This window comes from Canis lupus, chromosome 1 (assembly GCF_003254725.2).
Source record: "Canis lupus dingo isolate Sandy chromosome 1, ASM325472v2, whole genome shotgun sequence".
In the NCBI taxonomy this organism is placed as follows: domain Eukaryota; kingdom Metazoa; phylum Chordata; class Mammalia; order Carnivora; family Canidae; genus Canis; species Canis lupus.
Window position 1 is genome coordinate 15939195 of NC_064243.1, and position 23271 is coordinate 15962465.

Here is a 23271-nt window from a genome sequence, read left to right on the forward strand (position 1 = left end):
AATGCACATTCAAAGATGAAGAAACTGAGTCTGACAGGGTTAGATATCTCCCAAGGAAGACAGTGGGTTTGGGATGCAACGATTCTTTGTAAGAGTATTAGCTATAGAAAGATATTGGTGGATGAGATAAGACCATTTTCTAAATAAATAATTCTAAGTTATTTACCTCCTATTATCTCAATCTTATCTTCTGTAAAATGAGGGAAATGATGGTATCTACTTCTCATGGTGTTGTAAGAACAAAATGTGTTAATCATGTAAAGTACATAGTACTCAACCAGCACAGAAGGAGCTCTTCATATATGGCAGCTTTTATTTCACCATCTGTAATCTACAGCAGTAACCACAGGATCATTATATCAATTTTAGGGAGATTATCTGGGATTTAGAAAATTAAGGATATAAAAACCTATGGAAAGACAGGCAGCATGAACAGTCAATGAATATTTCACAGGAAGTCAATTGACTAGTTTTTTTTTTAACTCTATTCAGCTACAAAAAAAAGGGAGAAGTTAGAAATTGGAAATCAGGTCATCACTAGAATATGTGATGGACCTGAAAGCTTTGACTCTGTTGCTAATCATATCACCTGTGCAGTAAACCTGCAACCAGAATTTAAAAATTTTGATTATAAATGAGTACTAGAAATATAGGTCAAGATGCACAATGCATGGGGCCAGTGGACTTGCTGATGTTTCATGGATTCCTCATTTGGATGACAGAAGAGAAGAGAAGACTTTAATCCATATTTTCCTCCATTTTCTCTATCAAAAAGAAGACTCTTCAATTGTCAAGGAAAATTTTACCAGATTAAGTTGAACAATCAAGGAAGACATTATTCAAGACCATTAAAATGAGTCAAGACTATTTCAACATGGGAGGGAGATTGAACTCAACTCTACTGAAACAAAAAGAAGAGGATTTTTAGATGCTGAGGTGAGCTAATGGGAAAGTACTGGAAAGGATATTATTCAAGGTAGAGGCCATCTCACTTGGCTAATTGTCATGTATCAAAATTAGGCTCCTATCCTCCTGAAGACTGGGAGATGGGGATTCTATTCTTCTTGATGGTTACTTTATTTTTAAAAAGATTGGTTTATTTGAGAGAGAGAGAGAGCATGAGTGGGGGAGATGGGAAAATGAGAGGGAGAGAAGCAGACTCCCCACTAAGCACAGAGCCCATGGGTCTCCATCTCACAACTGTGAGATCAAGACCTGAACCAAAATCAAGAGTCTGATGCTTAATCAACTGAGCCAGCCAGGCATCCCTGATGGTTACTTTTCAGAGATGGCTCCTAGCCCTCTGAGAAAGACATCACTGGATTATTAATGAGTAAGATTCTGGGAGAATATTTACATAAAAATGTATACCTGTGTTCTAGTGCCCTTCCATATGGAGATTTATGCATCTATATTTCCAAAGAATGTGTCTATAAAACTGTAACTCTATCCATCAGTTTTATTCCATGTAATGTAATAAAATAAATGTTTGAATAGGTGGTCTCTGAGAAAAACTTAAAATGAATTTAAGTAATAGCTTTATCACTTACTGTGTGGCCTTAGAGAAGCTATTTAACCAATCTGTGCTTTATTTATTTCATCTATAATTTATGGATAATACTAGGACCTATTGACAGAGTTACTATGACAACTCCTGGCACATAAAGATACTGAAGGAATCCTAGCTACTATTACTCCAAAATGCTAGCTACTATTACTCCTGGCACATAAAAAACACTGAATGAATACTAGCTACTATTACTCCAAAAAGTTCAAAAATAATGGGAACTGAGGTAATAGAATAAATGGTTAAATGATTTTCTATAGGGTTGCCATCACATTTCTGAACAACCATCTGCTTTAATAGTTAAGGGCACAGGGTGTGTTATAATCTAGAAAATGTACTGTAATCCTCTTCTTTACAGTGTCCATTCTATCAGTAATAGAAGTGATCGTACACTTGGAAGGGCTATAGAGAATAGAAGGTAAGGGGCAGGAAGAGAGGTTGAGAGGCATGAGAACTCGAAAGAAAGGGATACCAAAAATGACACTTTTGATAGGACGTTTTTTGTATTGGGGTATAACTGACATAAAACATTATATAAGTTTCAGGTGTATCACCTGATTTGATATTTGTATGCGTACAGCAGAATGATCTAGCTACCTTCGGTCACAATGACTAGTTACAATTTTTTTTCTTGTGATGAGAACTTTTAAGATTCACTCTCTCAGCAACTTTCAAGTACGCACTTCAAGATTATTGACTATAGTCACCATGTGTACATTACATCCCCATGACATTTGTTTTATAACTGGAAGTTTGTACCTTGTTACCCTCTTCACTCATTTCATCCATGCCCCCAACCCTCCTACCCTCTGGCAACCACCAATCTGTTCTCTGTATCTATAAGTTTCATTTTGTTTTGTTTGCCCATTTGAATCAAAAAAGAAGATGTAATATAGACATACATACATACACACATATACAATGGTGGTGTGTTTGTGTGTGTGTGTACACACATACAGGTGTGGTATACACATATATGCATACACACACACTAGAATATAACTCAACTCATCCATTAAAAAGAATGATATCTTGTCATTTACGATATGGACAGGCTTTGATGGTATTATGCTAAGTGAAATAAGCCAGACAAAGACAGACCAATACTGTAGGATCTTCTTTGATGTTATTTTTCATAGATGACCAGTACTGGTACACTGTTGGGGGCCACTCTGTTCCACTGTTCAGATGAAATTACAGAAAATAAAAGGCAACCCAATAACTCTGTGTTTTTGTGTAATTTTAGTTGGTCTCCTTGCAAAGAACTACTCTATTTGTAATTTAGGAAGATTGGATTTTGATAGAGAGAAGTAAAATTCTAGTGGTTATGTAAAAACTATTTTTGCTTAAGTATCAACAACATAGACTTTAAGATCCTAAAAGCTTCACTGCTTTTGCTCTAAAGAAAAGTTACTCCCACTGTAGATCATTAATTATTGGAAACATTTTTATTTTATTTTACCAAATATGAAGTAATGTCTACAAAGAATGACTTATTATTCGCTTGTCAAATACAGACTTAAAAGAAGAGAAAAATCAGTATTCTGTGCTAAGTGATGTTCTACGTTAAATTGTTATTAGTAGCTACATCAGCTTTAAAGGATCTAAAAAAGAGGATAAAGTTTTCAGTTTTAGCATTTCCATATCAAAGAACATTTAAAAATGAGTTAATTCTATGGATACCCAAGTTGGAGAGAGAGCATTAAGATATTTTTCAGTAGGGAACAAAAAAGCAAGTTGCTGAATAACACATATCATTTCTGTAAAACATACAAAGATATTTTTGTGTATAAATTCATATATATATGTACTTATGCATATATAAATACAAAGGAACAGTTATATAAAGTACCATACTTGAAAACAGAAGTTTTCTCTGGGAAAAAGAGTAGCTTTAGCTGTAACCGCTATGTTTTTATATTATACTTTTTATTAAAAAGTGATTTTATAGGACTTTAGTAATTTAAACATTAATTAAAATGTTTCAATAAATGGCTATATATTCATGTGTCCTTGACTCACTAAAACTGACATCTTAGATAAGTAGATTTTTGCATAGTGATTTATAAGAAATAAAAAGTGTTAAAAGTATCTTTTCTATGTAGATTCAAATGACTTTTTCCCAGAAATTAAAGATATCTGTTTACAAGAAAATTGTTTTAAGAATGTAAGCATGGCTGGTACTTCCTCTATTTATCATCAATATTTTTCATCTCAGATTTAGAATCATCTAAGGACATTTAAAGTACAATAAAGATTGCTTTTATAAGGTTAAAAAATTTTTAAAGGATACACTAAAATATTTTCCTGAAATTACCCAGTAGGAACTAATAATATCCATGCATTTATTAAAATCCTTTTAGCTATATCGATATTTTCAGGTTTTTAATAGCTTTTGGTATTAAAATTTGTCCTGGATGTGCAAAGTTACATTTTCTTTTATTTTCCCTGAACTTGTCTTAAAGAGGAAGGTGTTACACAGAGACAGGGATTACATCTTCCTATGAATGAAATACTGCTATACTTATATCCGTATTTATTATAGCTTATAAGTCTTAAGAATTCATTTCTAGTTTGGCAAAATAGGTCCAGTGATGAGATTAATTCTTATTTGTAATGTAATAGAGATTAAGTATAGAAATAGAAGAACAGTATGTTTCTCAATGTTACTTACTGTCAGTTCCCAGAGGGCAGAGATGTGGCTTTTTGTTCAGATACACTATTTAACACACACTAGATCCTCAGTAAAGTTCAACTCCTTTTATTTTTCTCAATATCTGCCACAGATTTTCAACTAAGCTCTATGCTATTCAATAATTTCTACCCTTTATTCATTCTTGCTTTGTTGATAAGACTCAGATCCAATCCCCAAAATCTGTAGTGAACTGAACCTTTAATACAGGTTGGATCACTGGGCATAATAATTATTAGCACACTGTCCTCTATTTAGAGCTTTTTTTCTGCACCATGTTCTGTACTTACAGATATTTCTACTAATTGAACTCCAAGCAGGCTAAACACACTTTATAGCAATTTATATGTAATTATCTTATGACTATATAATCCTCTTATAACTTTGTGTATTAGGTAATATTATCTTCCTTTTACAGATGGGGAAATTAAGACACAGAGACACATAACTTAGAGAAGTAGAAGTATTCACATAAAGTCAAGAGAAAAATAGATTGCATTCTATTGCCATTACTATTTGGCATTTTATTGGACATTTTAGCCAAGGCAAAAGAAAATGAAATTAAACAATAGGCAAATATTGGAGAGAGACAAAATTACTATACTTTATATATGTTATTGTCTCTAGAAAATACAAAAAAAATTAATTGCAGCATTATTAGTATGGGTAAGATAGTTCATTAATAGGAAGTTGTACAATTAAGGAACAATACTTGTTTATATACTAGCCCAAAAAGTTAAAAATATGATAGAAAAAATATTCCATCACATGAGCAACAAAATACATGAAATGCCTAGAAATCAATTTAACAAGAAATGTTCAGGACCCACATAAAGCATACTGCCAAACTTTACTAAAGGCATAAAGCACCTAAATAAATGGAAAACTAAATCCTGTTTGATGGGAAGACTTGGCAAGATAAAAATTTTACAAACAGTTGTTTATAAATTCACGATGGTTCCAATCAATACCCTCAATGGTATTTTCTCTTAGAACTTGGCAAAATCATTTTAAAGGTCAATGGGTGAACCAGCCTCGCCACAAATGTTGTGAAGAGTAATGACAGAAAGTCATTTGCAGTACTTCATGAGTCTATAAAAGCCAAAGGAATTTAATACTGGCACACACGCAAAAATCAATGGCATGAAACAAGAAATAAATATACAAATTGGTGTACTATGTCCATAATTTAGCATACATTTTGTAATCCCGAAGGCCATTCAATATTAGCTTTTGTTCCCAATAAACTCAGTATATTCCTGCTCTTGATTCAATCGTCCCTTTGGAAGGATTTTTCACTGTGCCTTGGCAAATACATCTCCTTTATCAGCCATTTCTCAAAACATTGTCGGTCTTTTCAGAGTACTTCCTATGTTGCCTTAATTGCATCTGAGGACACAGTATCCTTTGAAATTTGGTCAAGTATTACACTTGTGTCTTCAAGATCAGAAGATAAGATTTACAGTTTTTATTTTCTTTGAATCATCAGATAAATCACAGCAACCCTCTTACAGAAGAAGAAGAAGAAGAAGAAGAAGAAGAAGAAGAAGAAGAAGAAGGAGGAGGAGGAGGAGGAGGAGGAGGAGGAGGAGGAGGAGGAGGAGGAGGAGGAGGAGGAGGAGGAGGAGGAGGAGGAGGAGGAGGAGGAGGAAACCTGCGGAATTTGTCATTTCCTCCATCCCTTTTGTTGGTGTCACACTTCACTCTCACGGTCACATGCCTTATCTTTTTTTTTTTTTAGGATTGTATTTATTTATTCATGAGAGACACAGAGAGAGAGAGGCAGAGACACAGCCAGAGGGAGAAGCAGGCTTCATGCAGGAAGCCTGATGTGGGACTCGATCCCGGGATTCCAGGATCACTCCCCGGGCGCTAAACCACTGAGCCACCCAGGGATCCTTCACATGCCCTATCTATTTAAGAAATGACCTGTGGCACAAGGTTTTCCTCTGTGTTCCAAGTTCTGTTGTTACCTTAAGTGACTCACCAGCAATGCAGATGCCCACACAACACTCCTCTTTCTCTTTAACCTATTACAACAATGATGCTTCTCCAAATCGTTCCCCATTCAACTTCACTAGTCCCAACATCCCAGACTCTGACCACAACTTCCTCTCTCCCTTGCTTCCTTCTTCAGCTACACATTCTGACTAGTCTTTCACTTCAGGGTCTCCAAGATTGACGGATTCTTTCAGTTTTGTTAACGCTTCACTTTCTCCTCTGCCTGCAATTCTGTGAGCCATCATTTATTGAAATCCTTGAAACTAAATCTCTTGTTTTTAATTATTTCCATGTTATAAAACTCCATCCATATATGATGGATTCTCCATATATGCAATTGAGAAGCTGAACAATATTTGAAATGATCATACAACAAGGCATTCATAATTACCTACCCCAACAGACATATTGGCTCAGTTTCTAGAAAAATCTTTTTTTCTAGTCAGTGATCCCTTCATTTAAATACTTATTTAAACTCAAAACCTTTAGGGGTGCTTGGGTGGCTAAGTCAGTTAAATGTCCGACTTTTAATTTTGGCTTAAGTCATGATCTCAGGGTTTGAGATAGAGCCGCGCATCAGGCTTCACACTCAGCAGAGTCATCTTGGGATTCTCTCTCTCTCTCTCTCTCTCTCTCTGCACCTCTTCCCACTCACTTTCTCTGTCTCACTCTGTCTCTCTCTAATAAATAAAAAAAATCTTTAAACTCAATACCCTTTTCTGCTCCCCAGAAAACAGAGGGAACAAAGGATATGATGGTTTTTTTTTGACTTCCCAAACCAGTATGAAACCTACAGAAATCCTAATACATTCCATCCTTGCTTTCTGTTCCATTAAAAGAAGAGACTCCTCCTAATAGGATTCTATCCCTCTGCAAGTTTTCTGGATCTCCCTTCTGCTCATCTTCTTAGAAAACTTATACTGAATACAACCCCTTCACTTCTCTGACTGTTCAACCATCCTTTCTCAACTGAATCATTATCATAAATTTTAAACATATGCAAGTCTCTCTCATGTGAATGCTTTTGAAGATAATTTTTAACAGCTTCATTGAGGTATAATTTACATATTATGAAAGAGATGATAACTTTAGTAGCACATTTGTATATATTTTTAAAATTTAAAAAATTTTAAAAACAAAATTAAAATAATTTTAATCATAACATATTTCTATATTGTGACATGAACAATTTATAAAATTTTGAAAGACAGATGAGAGAAAAACAAACATGGCATAATAAATACCTAGGCATATAGAGTGATGGAAAATAAAAGAGCTTTATCCTGCAAACTAAAGTCCTTTAAAATTTTGCCCCATTTCAACTGCCAATAGGTATACTTGTAAATGTTACTTCTTGATATAGGTCCAAGATCAATATTTGCTTTTGGTTCCAGCATTATTTTCTGAAATTAAAATGTTTCATTGTGTGCTACTATTCGTGTGCATATTGATGTTTGCAGTTCGTATAGTTTTTGACACAGAATATAATTATCTGCAATTTATGAGTCCTTTCGAACCCACAAGCCAATTTCAAACAAGAACAAAAACAAGACGCACCAGGAGTTTGAGACCCTCAGTCATGGCATACCCAATTATGCAACTTTTCTGCTGCTCCTAATTAGCTTCTTCATTCTTCTTCATCAGCTTGATGAAATCTGCTTTACCAGAGAATGTGAAATTTACTGGCTTCAGAGATGAGACAGGGATCAATTTGCGTCATTTAGGAGGATGAAAGCAAAACATGAATACTCTCTCCCATACATGGATACATGCATGTACTATTGCATGTGAAGATAGAAACTCTGTTCAAGAATTAGAGAGTAATTTGGTCTAAAATAATTCCTTAAGCACTATATTGTACAACCAAAATTAATATGACACTTTATGTTAACTATAGTGGAATTAAAATAAAAAAGAAATAAAATAAAATAATTCCCTGAATGCCAACTACCTATATTTTTTAATCAATCATTCTAGTGATTTGACAGCAAAAATAAGCCCTAAATCCCCATCATTGACCATCAGTGAAATGCAGTATTGAGACAAATAGAAGTGATGCATTGGTACTAACAGGTATATATATAAGTATAAAACAAATAAACAAAATATCCTAAATGATACATTCATTAACATGCTTGTCTCTGATATCTCAAAAATCAAAACCTTCATTACATTCAATATTTTTAGCATTGATTGTATGATAGTTATATTAATAACATGGAATTACCATGGGTTATAGGTAATATCATATAGTGTGTAAAATATCATATTAGTAATAATATATTTTTAGAGAATTCACTAGCTGTCTTAGAGAGCTAAGATTGGAGATATTGTATAATTATGCACCATCAGAAAAATTAAAGTTTTGATTAACTTGTAAAATTATAGGCGATAACTAAAAACAATCTTTGTACCAATGTACTTGCAATTTGAGAAATAGGAAGTGAAAAGATTATGTATATATCTGTATTTCAATGAAATATCTTACAAAGATATTCTTGGAGAAGTAGGAAATGTAAGTCTTTTTAATTGGTCTGTGAGCTTCCAGGAAAAGCCTACCCATTTTCTGAATCCTGTACATCTGGTGTTCTGGAGAATATGACTTTAGATGCATTCACAGTGAGAATACTAGTCATCTTTCAATTACAGCAGTATCTTATCGTGCTCAGAAAATATATTTGCCTGAAGAAATTAGGGCCGGCTTTCCCCAATTCTTAAGTAAAACTACAGTGATAATAAGCTTTGACAATGAACAAAATACTGGGAAAAAATGCAATGCTAGGACGATGCTCTGTACTTTTCATTTTGACAATAATTTTAACTTCTTTGAAATTAAATGTTTTCTTTCAGTTTCTAGTATGTAAAATTCTATAATAGAATTATACTGATATAACACGTATAGACCAATAAAATACTTCTGCACTGTAGAATGTATCTCTATACTGCTACAGTTAGTATAGAGAGAGTATAGTATAGACATGAGTATATATTCATCTCTGCTCTTTAAAGAGAGTATTTTGTCTAATGAAACGGAACACAGTTGACTCATCATATCAAGGACATAGGGAATGTGTCAAAGATAGGCATTTTAGGAAGTCTACTTTGAGTTTCCAGATAGCAGAGAAATATGAGTATTATATCCTGGCATTATAAAGGAGATAAAATGATATAATTCTTTTGCCCTCGAATCTCAGAATACTTAGCGAAAATGTCTCAGGGCAAAAATAGAACTTGAATGACATTGAAAAAATGTGCATTTGGGACATCTGGGTGGCTCAGAGGTTTGCCTTCGGCTCAGGGCGTGATCCTGGAGTCCCAGGACTGAGTCCCACGTCAGTATCCCTGCATGGAGCCTGCTTCTCCCTCTGCCTATGTCTCTGCCTCTCTCTCTCTGTGTGTCTCTCATGAATAAATAAATAAAATCTTAAAAGAGAAGAAAAATGTGCAATTGAAGTAGTATACAGTGCAGCTTCCATAATTATCCTGGGGGGGGCATACAAATGAATGCCCATATAAAACATACATTAATAAATGACTTTATATAATGAATGTATATCCTTTTGTAAGTTTTCTTCCTTTTTTGCTTGCCCGTACCCCATCCCTCACCTGCTTCTCCCACCCAAATAGATCCCTGCTCCTCCACTCAATTCTGTTACATCCAATGTTCATTCATCCAAATTTTTCTTCATGCTCATAAAATCAGAGACATTCATGTCTGTTTCTTTATATATACAATAATTTTTGTTGCAGTATATGTTTTTATAAAATGATGCATCGCAGTTATACCCACTTTTGGGCTTGCTGCTTTTCACATTTAACAATAACTCCTGAAAATCTCTCTAAAACCAAGTTACCTACTGTGGTGCCATGTCTACCTTTCAAGTTTTGTGTAACATTCATTCATCATGTAAGCCGAACTTTTTGACCATTCTCATACTGATGCACATTAATTGTTTTCAATTTGAAGCACCAAAAAAAATAATACTATAACAAATGTCCTTGCATTTACATCTTTACTAATTTGCACTTTTTAAAATTGTATTTGTTTTTATTTGTTTTTATTTTTTAAATTTAAATTCAATTAACCAACATATAGTATATTATTAATTTCGGAGGTAGAGTTCAGTTATTTATCTTTCCGTATAACATCCACTGCTCATCATATCATGTGCCCTACTTAATGCTTCATCACCCAGTAACCCCATACCCCGCCCACCCCTCCTCCAGCAACCCTCAGTTTATTTCCTATATTAGTCTCATGGTTTGTCTCCCTCTCTGGTTTCATCTTATTTTATCTTTCCCTCCTTTCCCCTATGATCCTCTATTTTATTTCTTAAATTCCACATATGAGTTATATATAATTGTCTTTCTCTGATTGACTTATTTTGCTGAACATAATACCCTCTAGTTCCATAAATGTTGTTGGAAACGCTAAGATTTCATTTTTTTGACAGCTGATTTATGTTCTACATCTTTATCTATTCATCAGTGATAGACATCTGGGCTTCTTCCATAGTTTGGATATTGTGGACACTGCTGCTATTAACATCAGGGTGCAGGTGCCCCTTCAAATCACTACATTTGTATCTTTGGGGTAAATACCTAGTAGTACAATTGCTGGGTCATAGGGCAGCTCTATTTTTAAATTCTTGAGGAACCTCAAGAAAACAGAGTGGTTGTACCAGCTTGCATTCCCACTAACAGTGTAAGAGGTTCTCCTTTCTCTGCATCCTCACCAACATTTATTGTTTCCTGACTTGTTCATTTTAGTCATACGTTTGTGGAATGGGCTTTCAGAAGTAGAATTGTAGGTATAATGGTCATTTTAATTGTAATGGATGTTGTTTAATGTCTCTCCAAAAGATCAGGACAATTTTTTTTTTTTTTTGGCTCAGCAATTACAAGAGTGCCCTTTCCCTAGCCTCATACCAGTAACAAGTGTTAGAGCTGGGCATTAGTCCAGGGCCTGACAGAAAGCAGATGGCACTCTCAAATCTGGAAATTTGAGGAGAGTACTATAAAGGGATATTTTTGAAGATGTTGGCAGGAGAAATGGCAACCCATAAGAGATCACTGCCAGAACTGGTTAGAGCTGGATGGTCCTGCCACCTCTAAGCCTAAAGAAGCAAGGGATGGAGAATAGAAGGCCATATGATAAAAGTATCTGAGTTTGATGGAGGGAGCAGGAAAATAAATACCCAATCTTGTTGTCATCTCCCAACAGCTGTTGCTACTGATTTCTACCAACCAAACCCAACTGGAGGCCAAAGGACAATGGAGTCATAGAAGCCATCAGTTCACATAAGGCTACCCGGGGCACGGAGCACGCTGGAGAAGGATGGAGAGGAGATCTGCAGAGGCAAACAGAAGACATTACACACAACCTCTTCAGATTTTCTCATATAACTGGCTTAAAAGACTAGCTCACTGTTACATTAATTAGTCTTGTCCTAACTGCTAATGAATTTGAGCATCCCAGCATTTATTGGCTGGGTTTGTATAGTTGCCCCTCCGTGAATTGTCTTTTCACATTCTTTCACATTTTTAATTGGGTATTTTGAATTTGTTTCTTTCCATTTTGCAACAGCTGCTAGTATATTTTGCTATCTTACTTTCCTAAGTCTATTGTTGATTTAGATTATATATTCATTTGCCATACCCAAAGTTAAAAAAAAAAACTTATGAAATTCAAATATATTTAATTTTGTTTAATAGATTTGGTTTTCAATTTGGAGAAAGAAAATATCCTTCATCTACAGATGGTATCTTTATTTTTTATATTTTAAAATACTTTTTAACAAGTTAAGATTCATCCAGAATTTGTTTTTATATGTGATATAACCAAATGCACACTTTTATTATGCCAGGCTAGCCAGCTGTGTTAGCACCATTTAATGTATAAAGTATTCTATCAAAAAATAAATAAATATTCTATCATAAATAAATTCAACTATCACTTGAGTTAAATTTTAATCTAAACTGAAATTAATTTCTGAATACTCTTTATTGTTTTCTATAATCAGTTTATCTGTTCAAAGACTAAGACCAGAGAGATTTAATTACATCAGTTTTATAGGGTAATCTAACATGTAAAATGGAAGTCACCCACCAATGTTTTTTTTTTGTATTTTTCTTAAATACTTTAAATCACTTTTAATAAGATGAAATATAATTTTTCCAGTGAGATAAATTCACTGAGATTCTAATTGGAATTGCATTATTTAATATATTAATTTTAGAGTATTGATATTTTAATGACAATTAAACCTTCCATTAGCAACATGGCATGCCCTTGCATTTGCTCAAATATATATTTATATATTGGTTATATATCCATCTCTTTAACAGTTTTCTTCATAAAGGCCCAGAGTTTTTCTTGTTAAATGTTTTTTGAAATTTTTCTAGCTTTATTAGAGATGGACATTTTTTCCATTTCTATTGCTCATAACTTAGAATTGAATCAAGTTTATCTGCTTCCCAGACAATTGTACCAAATTCTATAATTACAATAGCTTTATCCTAGTTCCTTGAGTTTTACAGTACACAATCATATGATCAGAAAAAGGATAATTTGAGTACTACTTTTCCAATCTCTCTTAGTGATATTTCACATATATGAATGTATGGAGAAAAATAAAAGGGGTTTTCTTAGCCCAGCTGAACTAGGAAAACACTACAAATATGACTGCACATTACATGTCTATACCTCCCTTGTGCCATTCTTCCCCCTACCCAAATGAGATCTGTTATTCTAAGTCATTCCCAGGAATATATGCACTGCTAAAAAAATACAGTGAGTTGTTTTGTATATCATAATAGTATAACACTGGATCTATCTTTCTGAAATTCTTTTTCATTCAGCATTAAGTTTCTGAGATTTATTCATGATGATACTGGGATATCTGTGGATCGATATCTACTATTCATTCCATTGAAGGAACACATGATGTATTTGCCCATTTTCCTGTTAGTGTTTCAGCGTAATTTTGGTTTCTCTTATAAAACCTGCTGTTATGAAGTCTTTTTATGCACATGAATCAGAATATGTATTTAAGAGTGGAATCCCTTGATTAGAGTCTATTTTTATCTTCAACTCGAAAGGCTATTGGCAAACTGGCCTCCAAAGTATTTTATGTCATTTTACCATTTTATACTTCCATCAGCAACTCCCATCCCCCCCCTTTCTAGCCAGCACTTACCATATACATTTAAAAAATTGCTGCCAATACAATGGGTATAAAGTAGTATCTCACTGTAGTTTTGATTTGCAACTCTCCAATTTCTTGTGACCATATTTAAAAAATATATTTATTGGCCATTAAGATTTCATCTTCTGTGAATTATCTTTTTATGTCTTTTATCTATTTTTCTCATGAGTTGTTTGCCATCTCTTATTGATTTGTCAGAGTTCTTTATAAGTTCTTAAATAACCTCTGGTCACTGTATGCATTACAAAATCTTCACCCAGTCTGTGGCCTTCATTTGGTGGTGGTAATGGTGATGATGTGAGGAGACTGGTTTTCCCTAAAAGAAGTCTAAAAATTCCATAAGTGAAAGAAATGCCCTTATCTTCAGTGCTAGAACAGTTACTAGCATATAGCAAGTGCTCAATAAATAATAATTGAATATAATATTGAAAAATACCTTTGAGTTCTCTAGGTCTACCATAAATCTAGTTTTTAAACCACTACAGTCTCTTAGCTTAATATCCTAGTATCCCAATGAATATGATATACATTTAAATTTTGAAATTCCATCAGACATTAAAATTTAGAAGGAAAAGCAACTTATATCTTTTAGCTAGAGCGTAGCACTATATAAGTGAAAATTATCAGGGAAAAGGTATTAGAGGACTGACTGCCTGAAAATTATAATCCATGTCTTGCTTTCATCCAAAAAAAGAAGCTAAAATTTATTTAAAGTTTTGCAAGTCTCTGAAAGAAAACTTAAAAAAAAGTGAGAACACTAGGTATATTTGCCAATACAATTTTGAAGATTTGATATATGAAATCATACATGTTTACTGTTTTCCTGATTTTTGATCCCAGGAAAGATCTACAAATAAAATTTTAATAGCCTTCCCATCAAAAGGCATAATATTAACATAGTAATTCTTTGATTTCCTAAAATTAAAAGCAAAGCGTTGTGGGAGGCATGACTCTAAAGTCAAATAAAATTTCAACCTGAATTTTGATTTAACTTTTGCTATGTATTTAGTTCTCAGAACCTCCATTTCTTCATCTGAAAAATAATAATCTTATTTGATAGGATTGCCATGAAAAGAGATGGTACGTGTAAAGCAGTATAGTACCTGGTTCACGCTGGATGCTTGTATGTTCCTATAATAGATCACTCCCCAGATACAACTAACATGAGACCCAAAGAAAACAAATGCCTAGAATTCTCAGGCTTTTGGAACCTCTGGAGCCCAGAAGCAGTCAAAAACACACTTTAAATATGCATCAAAGGGCAGACTATGCAAGCAATATAAAACACAGAAACAAGAAGATAAAAGAAGGGAAATAAAAAGTAATAGCAACTCCTCAAACAGCAGAGAAGTGTGGTTGACAGGCAAACAATTATACAACAGGCAACACAAGGCAGAACAGAGGGAGAGAACTAAGGACTATACGTGCCATAACACAGGACTGACAAGCACTCTTCAAAGGAGCAAGAAAACCCAAACTGCAAAGAACTTGATTATGTCCTGTGCATCTGTCAACGGAGCTGTGTGTCTTGTTGAAATTACCTTACGACTACACTTCAACCTCTGGGTGGAATGTGAAGTCCAGAAGCACTGTAAGTTTCTTGCCACTCAGAATAATTTGAACATCTAGCACATACTAGGGGCTCAAGAGATATCTGTGAACGAACGAATGAACAAATGAATAAAACAACCAAAAAAACAAAAGGAATTTAAGACAAAAAAATGTGGACTTCTGCTCTATAGTTTTATCTCATCTGCATCCAGATTCAGATGGTGCATGGTTTTAAGGTTAGGTATACATCCCAACTTGCTCAGGATAGCCCCAGTTTTCACCTGTTGTCACATTTTTATTAATGGCACCTCTTTTTATGCACAAAGCTGTCCTGATCTGGTTGATAGATCACAAGGCCATCCTACGTAGATTGATATTCAGTGCAGATTATAAACGTTCGGAAAGAGGTAGATCTGGAGTCGTAAAACAGCCCTTGACAAGAAACTTTCTTTTCTTTTTTTTTTTTTTTTTGACAAGAAACTTTCTTCAAGAAAGTTGTTAAATCATTTGAGATAGCCCACTGAAGGATGGAGGACATTATTCAAATTTAATAATATTAGGGTATAAAGACACATATATATCTTTTCTTACTTTTTATTTTTTACTTTTCATAGGATTAGTCACTATCATTCAAATACTCATTTCTTTTCATCAATCAAAATCTATTCTGTACAAATAAACTAAACACATAATTAAACGGTGAAAATCTAGAACTCTGAATATTTAAGTTTCCAAATTGTCACTGATGTCAAAACTTCACATATGACTAGAAAATATATAGCAGCTTTGGAAATTGAAAAATCCCATCATGTACCTTATATTTCTTGTATTCTCAGAAATGTATAAAGATAATTGAATTTCCTTTATAAATTAAAATATTCAAATAATGCTTTTCATGATTTATCCTTCATTTAAAAAAAAGCCTTTATATTAATGGATGCTCACAAGAAAGTAAAAGATTTTTAGTGACCAAACACAATGTTTCCCAGGAAATCAGCTGAGTTTTAAGAGTGTTGTTTTAGTCATATGGAAAATCGAAGATATAACTGCAGAAAAATAATAAGCAAAGGAGTTGGCTGACAATTTTTTCAGAGATCTCATTCTGAGCTCTATATGCCCTCTGATTTGTGTTCTATACCTTTAATTTTAGTCTCATTGAACTATAGAAAATAAAAAACCAAGCAAATAATTTAAATTATCAGTTGTGTTATTGCCATTTTACAAAATAAAAAAAAAAAACAAGTTATTGATAGTGTGGGGCTTTTTTAGCTAAAATAAATATTTTTCATTCCTATTCAATGTTCATCCATGACATTAACATTATCATTTCTATTAGTTTATTTTGACAACAATCTGTTAACTTTTTCCTAATTATTTCCAGAGGTTCAAGGTCCCTGATTTTAAGTAGATTTTTTTAAAAAATAGGCTCTGCTTTGTTAACTTGATCATATTTTTATATTCCTTTAGGAAAAGATTATTTCAAAACTATGCTCTTCCATGCCTAAGGATAATAAAACAATTCTACTAATTGTTGAGCATACAAATCATTAAAAATTTGAGGTCAAAGTTTAGAAATTTTTAAATTATTCCTTCCTGCCGGTGTTATATTACTGATTGAGCTTGTGAACTGCAACATTCCTTGAGATAAAAAATATTATTTCAGAAGAACTACATCAGATTTGTAATCACTACTTAAATAATATACAAAATAGTCATAGTTTTAATGGAGTCCTGGAAAGAGGCTTTTATATTCTTTACATGTCCTATCTCAACTAATTACCACAAGAATCCTAACAATACTGATTCCAACATTGATTATCCATTAGTTATGTCATCCATTGATTACCACTACAACAATGATTGTTCATATTCATATATTAGGAATCTGAATCACACAGTGGTTAAGGAATTTACCCAAAGTCACATAGCTAATTAAGTAGCAGAGTGGAACGTGTTATTTATTTGCTGCATAACCAATTACCACAAACTTAGTGGCTTCAAACAACACTTAGTTATTATGTCAGAGTTGCAGTGATTCAGGAGTCAGGGCAGGACTTAACTGGGTCCTCTTCTCAGCATCTTACAAGGCAACATGTTTGCATATTTTATTGGTTACAAACAAGTTACAAATTCTGCCAACATTCAAACAGAAGAGTCATTGGGAGTCACTTCTGAGTGAGATCTCCTTGTGGGAATGGGAGGGACCTCAGCATATGGCTTCAAGAGCCGCCATGCAAGGGTATTTTCATCTCATATCATACCACTTCCAGATAAATAAGTAAGGTGTTTTGATTAGTTTTCAAATTTACTTTCTTTATTGAAGTAAAATGGTTTAAAACAAACCATTCTAGCCATTTTGTACATTCAAAAGGTCATATGAACATCATCTCTTTCTAATTTAAGAACATTTTTATCGTGCCAAAAAGAAAAGCCCATACCCACAAAGCAATCACTCCCCATTTCTTTCTCCCCACAATCTCTGGCAAAGCACTAATCTGATGTCAATATTTATGGATTTTCTTTCTTAAAAATGGGATCATACAATAGGTAGCTCTTCGTGTTCTGACTTCTTTTATTTACCATGTTTTCAAAATTCATTCATGCATGTATTAGTGCTTCCTTTTTATGGCTGAATAATATTTCATTGTATGGGTATACCACATTTTATTTATTCACTTATCAATTCATAAGCAAGTGGGTTGTTTTTTACATGTTTGCAGTTTTTTGTTATGAATATTCATATACAGATCATTGATTGAACATATGTTTACAAATTTCTTGGGTAGGGAATCCCTGGGTGACTTAGCAATTCAGTGCCCGCCTTTGGCCCAGGGCGTGATCCTGGAGTCCCAGGATCGAGTCCCACATCGGGCTCCCTACGTGGAGCCTGCTTCTCCCTCTGCCTGTCTCTCTTTCCCTCTCTCTCTCTCTCTTTCTCTGTTTATCATGAATAAATAATTATTATAAAAATTTTTTAAAAAAAACAAATTCCCTGAGTATAAACCTACCCCTTTTCTGGATTATATGGATTCTGTTTCCCTTTTAAGAAAAAAATGATCACACTGTTTTCCACAGCAGGTGTACTGTTTTATATTTCCACCATCAATGAAGAGGGTTCGAAGTTTTCCACATACTTGCCAATGCTTTTGATTTTCCAGGGTTTTAAAAATAATTATTATAAGGACATTTGGTAGCTCAGTTGGTTGTACGATCAACTCTTGATTTTGGCTAAGGTCATGATCTCAGAGACATGAGAATGAGCCCCGCATCAGGCTCCATACCCAGCAGGGAGTCAAAAAACTAATTAATTAACTAATTAATTAATTAAATCTTTTAAAAAATTATTATAACTATCCTGGTAGGAGTAAAATGGTATCTCCCTGGGGTTTTGATTTTCATTTTCCTAATGAGTAATGATGTTGAGCATCTTTTCATGTGCTTATTGGCCTTTGTTATAACTTCTTTGGAGAAATGTCTATTCAATTCTTCTGCCCGTTTTTCAATCGTGTTGCTTTTTTTGCTGTTGTGTTGTAAGAGTTTTATATACATTCTGGAAACTAACCCATCAGCTCTGGAATTCCTTCAGATCTCATAGCTTTGAAATTGTATAGCTGTTCAAGAGAACATGAAGCCATTGTAGCTATGTTAATATCAATTACAGATTACTCATCAATTACAGGTTGAGTACAGAGTATATTTAACACATTGGAGTTAGATTTTGGAATAAATTCAAATGGTTGATTTAATGCACTGTAGCAGGCTAGTAGGGAATAATTGTGGAGAGTTTTTTATGTATTCCTCAATCATATCAAGTGGTTTGACTCCATGTTAAAGCAGACATTGTATATGAAAACCATTCTAAAATTCTGACTTGCCCTTCTCCTAGTGCCACTTGCCAGTCATGTGGATAGGATGCATTAGGCTAAAACTGCCTTATAGACAGGAAAATCCCAGATCCTCTGTACATAGGAGACTTACAATAGAATTTAGTAAGTTCATACATTAAAATTGCTGAAATGGAACAAGGATAAATATCTGTGTAAAGCCATAAATTCCTGGGGTGCCTGGGTAGCTTAGTCAGTTAAGTGTCTGCCTTCTGCTCAGGTCATGATCTTGGGGTCCTGGAATCGAGCCCCACATTGGGCTCCTTGCTCTTCTCCCTTTCCTCTGTGCTCATACTCTCTCTATCTCTGTCTCTCTATCTCTCTCAAATAAATAAAATCTTGAAAAAATAATTTAAAAAGCCAAAAATTCCCAACTAAAAAATTTCAATTTCAGTATCTGGCAAATAAACGAGGTGTTTTTGGAAAGGTGGTAAAGAGTAGCTACATTTTAAAAAACATATTATTCTTTACCTAATTTAAAAATAAATTTTTAATAAGTTAATCTATTCAGTAATGGTTAAGAACATTATATTAATAATAACACCTTGAACTGAATTCCTTAGGCTTAAAAATTGAAGCCCAGTAATATCATTAAAACTGTCCAAAGTAAAAGAAATATCAAAGCAATTTTTAACACATAAAAATCTAATAATTCAAGTGAAATTACTTTTTTGACAATACATTCAGGAAATAATGGTCACACTTTCAAGAAAATGATTGCTCGAATGGAAATTGGAAAAAAAATAAGGCTTGTGATAGATTTTGTTGAGTGAACCAAGATTTGTTTTCCCGAAGGAAAAATAAAGCAGTATAAAGAAAACTAAATTATGATATAGCTCATTGAAGTATAATACCTACTCTAGTGACTTTGTTCAAAATATGTCCAAATCTTTGCAGACCACAAATTTTAAAAGGAAAGCTCATTTTCTAGTTAAATAGGCATGCTGTGCTAAAGAATGTTCCAGGCATTGTCTTTGTTAATGTAAGCATTCTAAAGATTTTGTAATATCTTATTTAACCAAGTTTCAATTCCTCATAGATTATAAAGCACAGGTAACTTCAGCTTAAGACTCAGTGAGTTCTATCTTTTGTGATTTTTTTTTCATTTAAAATTAGTCCCTCTTCAGCTTGCAATATTGCCATGGAAGACCAATACAGCAGGCATTAAATAGTTAAAAAAAATAGCTCACCATAGCTGTGTTATTGATTCTAAGAAGAACTGGATTTAAATAAACAAAATAAAATAAAATTAGTCCCTCTTCCTCCCAACACTAACAAACTTGCTTCTTTTCAAGAGGGATGTAAGCCCTGTGTCTGTATCTCCTGCCCTCTAGGAACTCTGGCCTGTGAGGAGAGGCCTGGTTTTTCACCTCTGTAATGATCTTCTTTTACCTGGTATATAAATAATCAAGGTACAACTTTAGAGTCCATTTCAAATGCCCAGACTCCTGAAACCACGCTTTACAATTCATAGCAACCCATTACTTAGTTTAACAAAACTTCTTTGCACTAAGTTATTCTAGACATCCTGCTGTGGGGAGGACAGAAACACAAGATACTCTTTCTATCTTTAATTTCATTTTAAACTAGTAGGGGAAAGATACCTACATAGAAATCATGACAGTAAAACACAGAGTGGGAAAGCGCTACAGTAGACCTGTAGTCAACATTTCTCAGGTCACACTAATCTGAAGAGCACACCAGGAACACATTATCAGTAATAAAGCATTTGCTTCTGCCTCTGCCCCAACCTCAACTGCAGGAAGTCCAGTCACTCAACCCCAATTATGCACAAATAATCCTGATGGTCATACTACTCCCTCACTTATCTGTTTTCTTTGCTAGACTCTAATCTGCATGAGGGTGGGGAGTGAGGAAAGGGGACCCATGCCTGTCTGGTTTATCACAATATCTCTGTCAACTACTACTGCATTGTGTTCATAAATGTGGATTGGATAAATAAGCATACTGTGAGTCACAAGCCCGACATAGCAAAGCCTCCTGTGAATCTGTGCTCTCCGCATCCTGTGCCATGCACCCCTGCCACTATAGCCCCTGCACTGAGGTCTCATTTTATTGCTGGTGCTGTTGATATTTTCAACTACAAGTGGAAACTCCATGATCTCTCCCACTTTATTTTCATTCCATATGTATCTGCTTACACTATTGTGCCCAATCTATGTTCCAGAAATTACCCCATGTCAAGGATGGTGTATACACTCTCCCTCAGAGTCTACATATTATCTCTATCATGGATGGGACAGAAAAGCTTTAAGTGGAATTTTTAATCCTCTCATCACAACCCCTTTACTATAGGACCTGGACATGGGTCTTAAAAAAAGTCTGCATTAGAGGAAAATCTTTGTGATATACTGAATCCACATATCCCTCAAACACGGATTCATCTTCTTTGGACCAAGTTTGTGTACCTAGATCTTCCGTGATCTTTGAATAAGTTGTTTTCCAGGAGATTCCATGGGTCTCATTACAAATAAAGTCCATGTAGCTTAAATTACCTGGAATTCCCCGTAAATCTAAATTTTGGTGTGAATTCCTGAGAGACACACTACCAAGGACTAATAATGAAATGTTTAAGTCAAATGAATCATTCTGAATTGCTATAGACTAACTCAGAGGAGAGATCACAAAAAATAATAAATCGGCCCACTTGGCAGTCTATTTATTTAACAGAATAATGGAAAGAATAAATCTTGAAACCTAAAGACAGCTATTTGTTGAATATTCAAATGATGTTCAGTTGAAGTCCAACTAAGTCATTTCTGAGCTCTACATATGTTAACGATGAGTTTGGGCAAGGTATAACTCCTGAGTTCTGGTTTTCTCATACATAAAAATCAGGTAACATACTTATTTATAGGTTTGTTTTGAAAATCAAATGATGCAGTGGGATCAAAAGCAACTTCTAAATGGAGTACAAATATTAATTGTTGATTTCCTCCTTTACCCTCACACACTGATCTTTTCTTTTCTATCTATTTTCAAATCTTTAATAATGGATAAAAGTTTACCATGCTCCAGGAAAGCTTAGTATGCTATTTCTTTTACAGCACACAATCTAAGACTTCAATTTGGCTCCCAGTGAACCTTGATCTTTGTTTTCTGATAACATCAAACTTCTGGAACTCATTCAAGAGTTATTAATTTTCTATCCAAATTGTCCTAAGACCATGAATTCCTTAAGCTGCCTTGGATGAAAAAAAGAATAACCAGAATATTGTAATATACTCTAGGATAATGTTTTTCTTTAAAAAAATTTTTTTTAAGATTTGATTTATTTATTCATGAAAGACACACAGAGAGAGGCAGAGACACAGGCAGAGGGAGAAGTAGGCTCCATGCAGGGAGCCCAATGTGGAACTCATTCCGGGACCCCAGGATCACGCCCTGAGCTAAAGGCAAACGCTCAACCACTGAGCCACCCAGGCTCCCTTAACATAATGTTTTTCAAACTTCTTTGAACATTTCTCATGTTAAAAATGGATTTTACATGGAGTTCGATACATTTGTGCAGTGACATACACTCAAATTCCTCACGAAACCATCCATAACTTTAATAGAAGTGATGTATTATATTTTCTCATCTATTGTATTCTCATTTTAAAGTATTGTTTAAATGATTATTACCAACTACTATTATAACTACTTACTTTTTTTATTACTAAATATTGATTATTATTTCACAACCCATGACTGGTTGTAACCTGAAGTTTAAAAAATCGTGCTTGCAATGTGAGGGGTTATTCCTGTGAGATTTCTTGTTCCAAATAACAGAAACCTAACCCTGCTAACTTAAGTAGAAAATGAGTTTATGAACAGGATACCAGATATCACACAGAGTAACAGAAATTAAGGCAGTCTTCTGAGAGGCAGAGACAAAAGCCAAGATCATGCCATAGCAACTGTCCAATTAAGTACAGGCATTGTGCTGCCACCACTGGCCATTCACTAGTGATGCCACCAGCAGTGAACGTCATTTCACATCCATGGCTACTGGTGCATGACTCTTGACTCCACTGTTGTCGCTTCAGGTAGTTTCTCTTGTCCCTTTGCATGTGTATGTATCCTCCTCTAGATGTGAATTCTGGGTAGAAGCATATATTTGGCTTGCCATATTTCATGTGTACAGCAAGGATATTTAAAGGTTGAGCTCCAAAAAATAACAAATATAAAATACAAGGTTCTTTTCAATCTCTGATTACTTACTACTATTTATAACTCACTGGAGTCAGTGGAATCCTCAGGAACCAGTAGCTTACTCTCCTTCTCTTCTACCATTAGCAGTGCAACACAGACTGGAGGAGAACAGGACAGGAAAAGAGACTTTCTGATTCATTACTTAACTTTTAA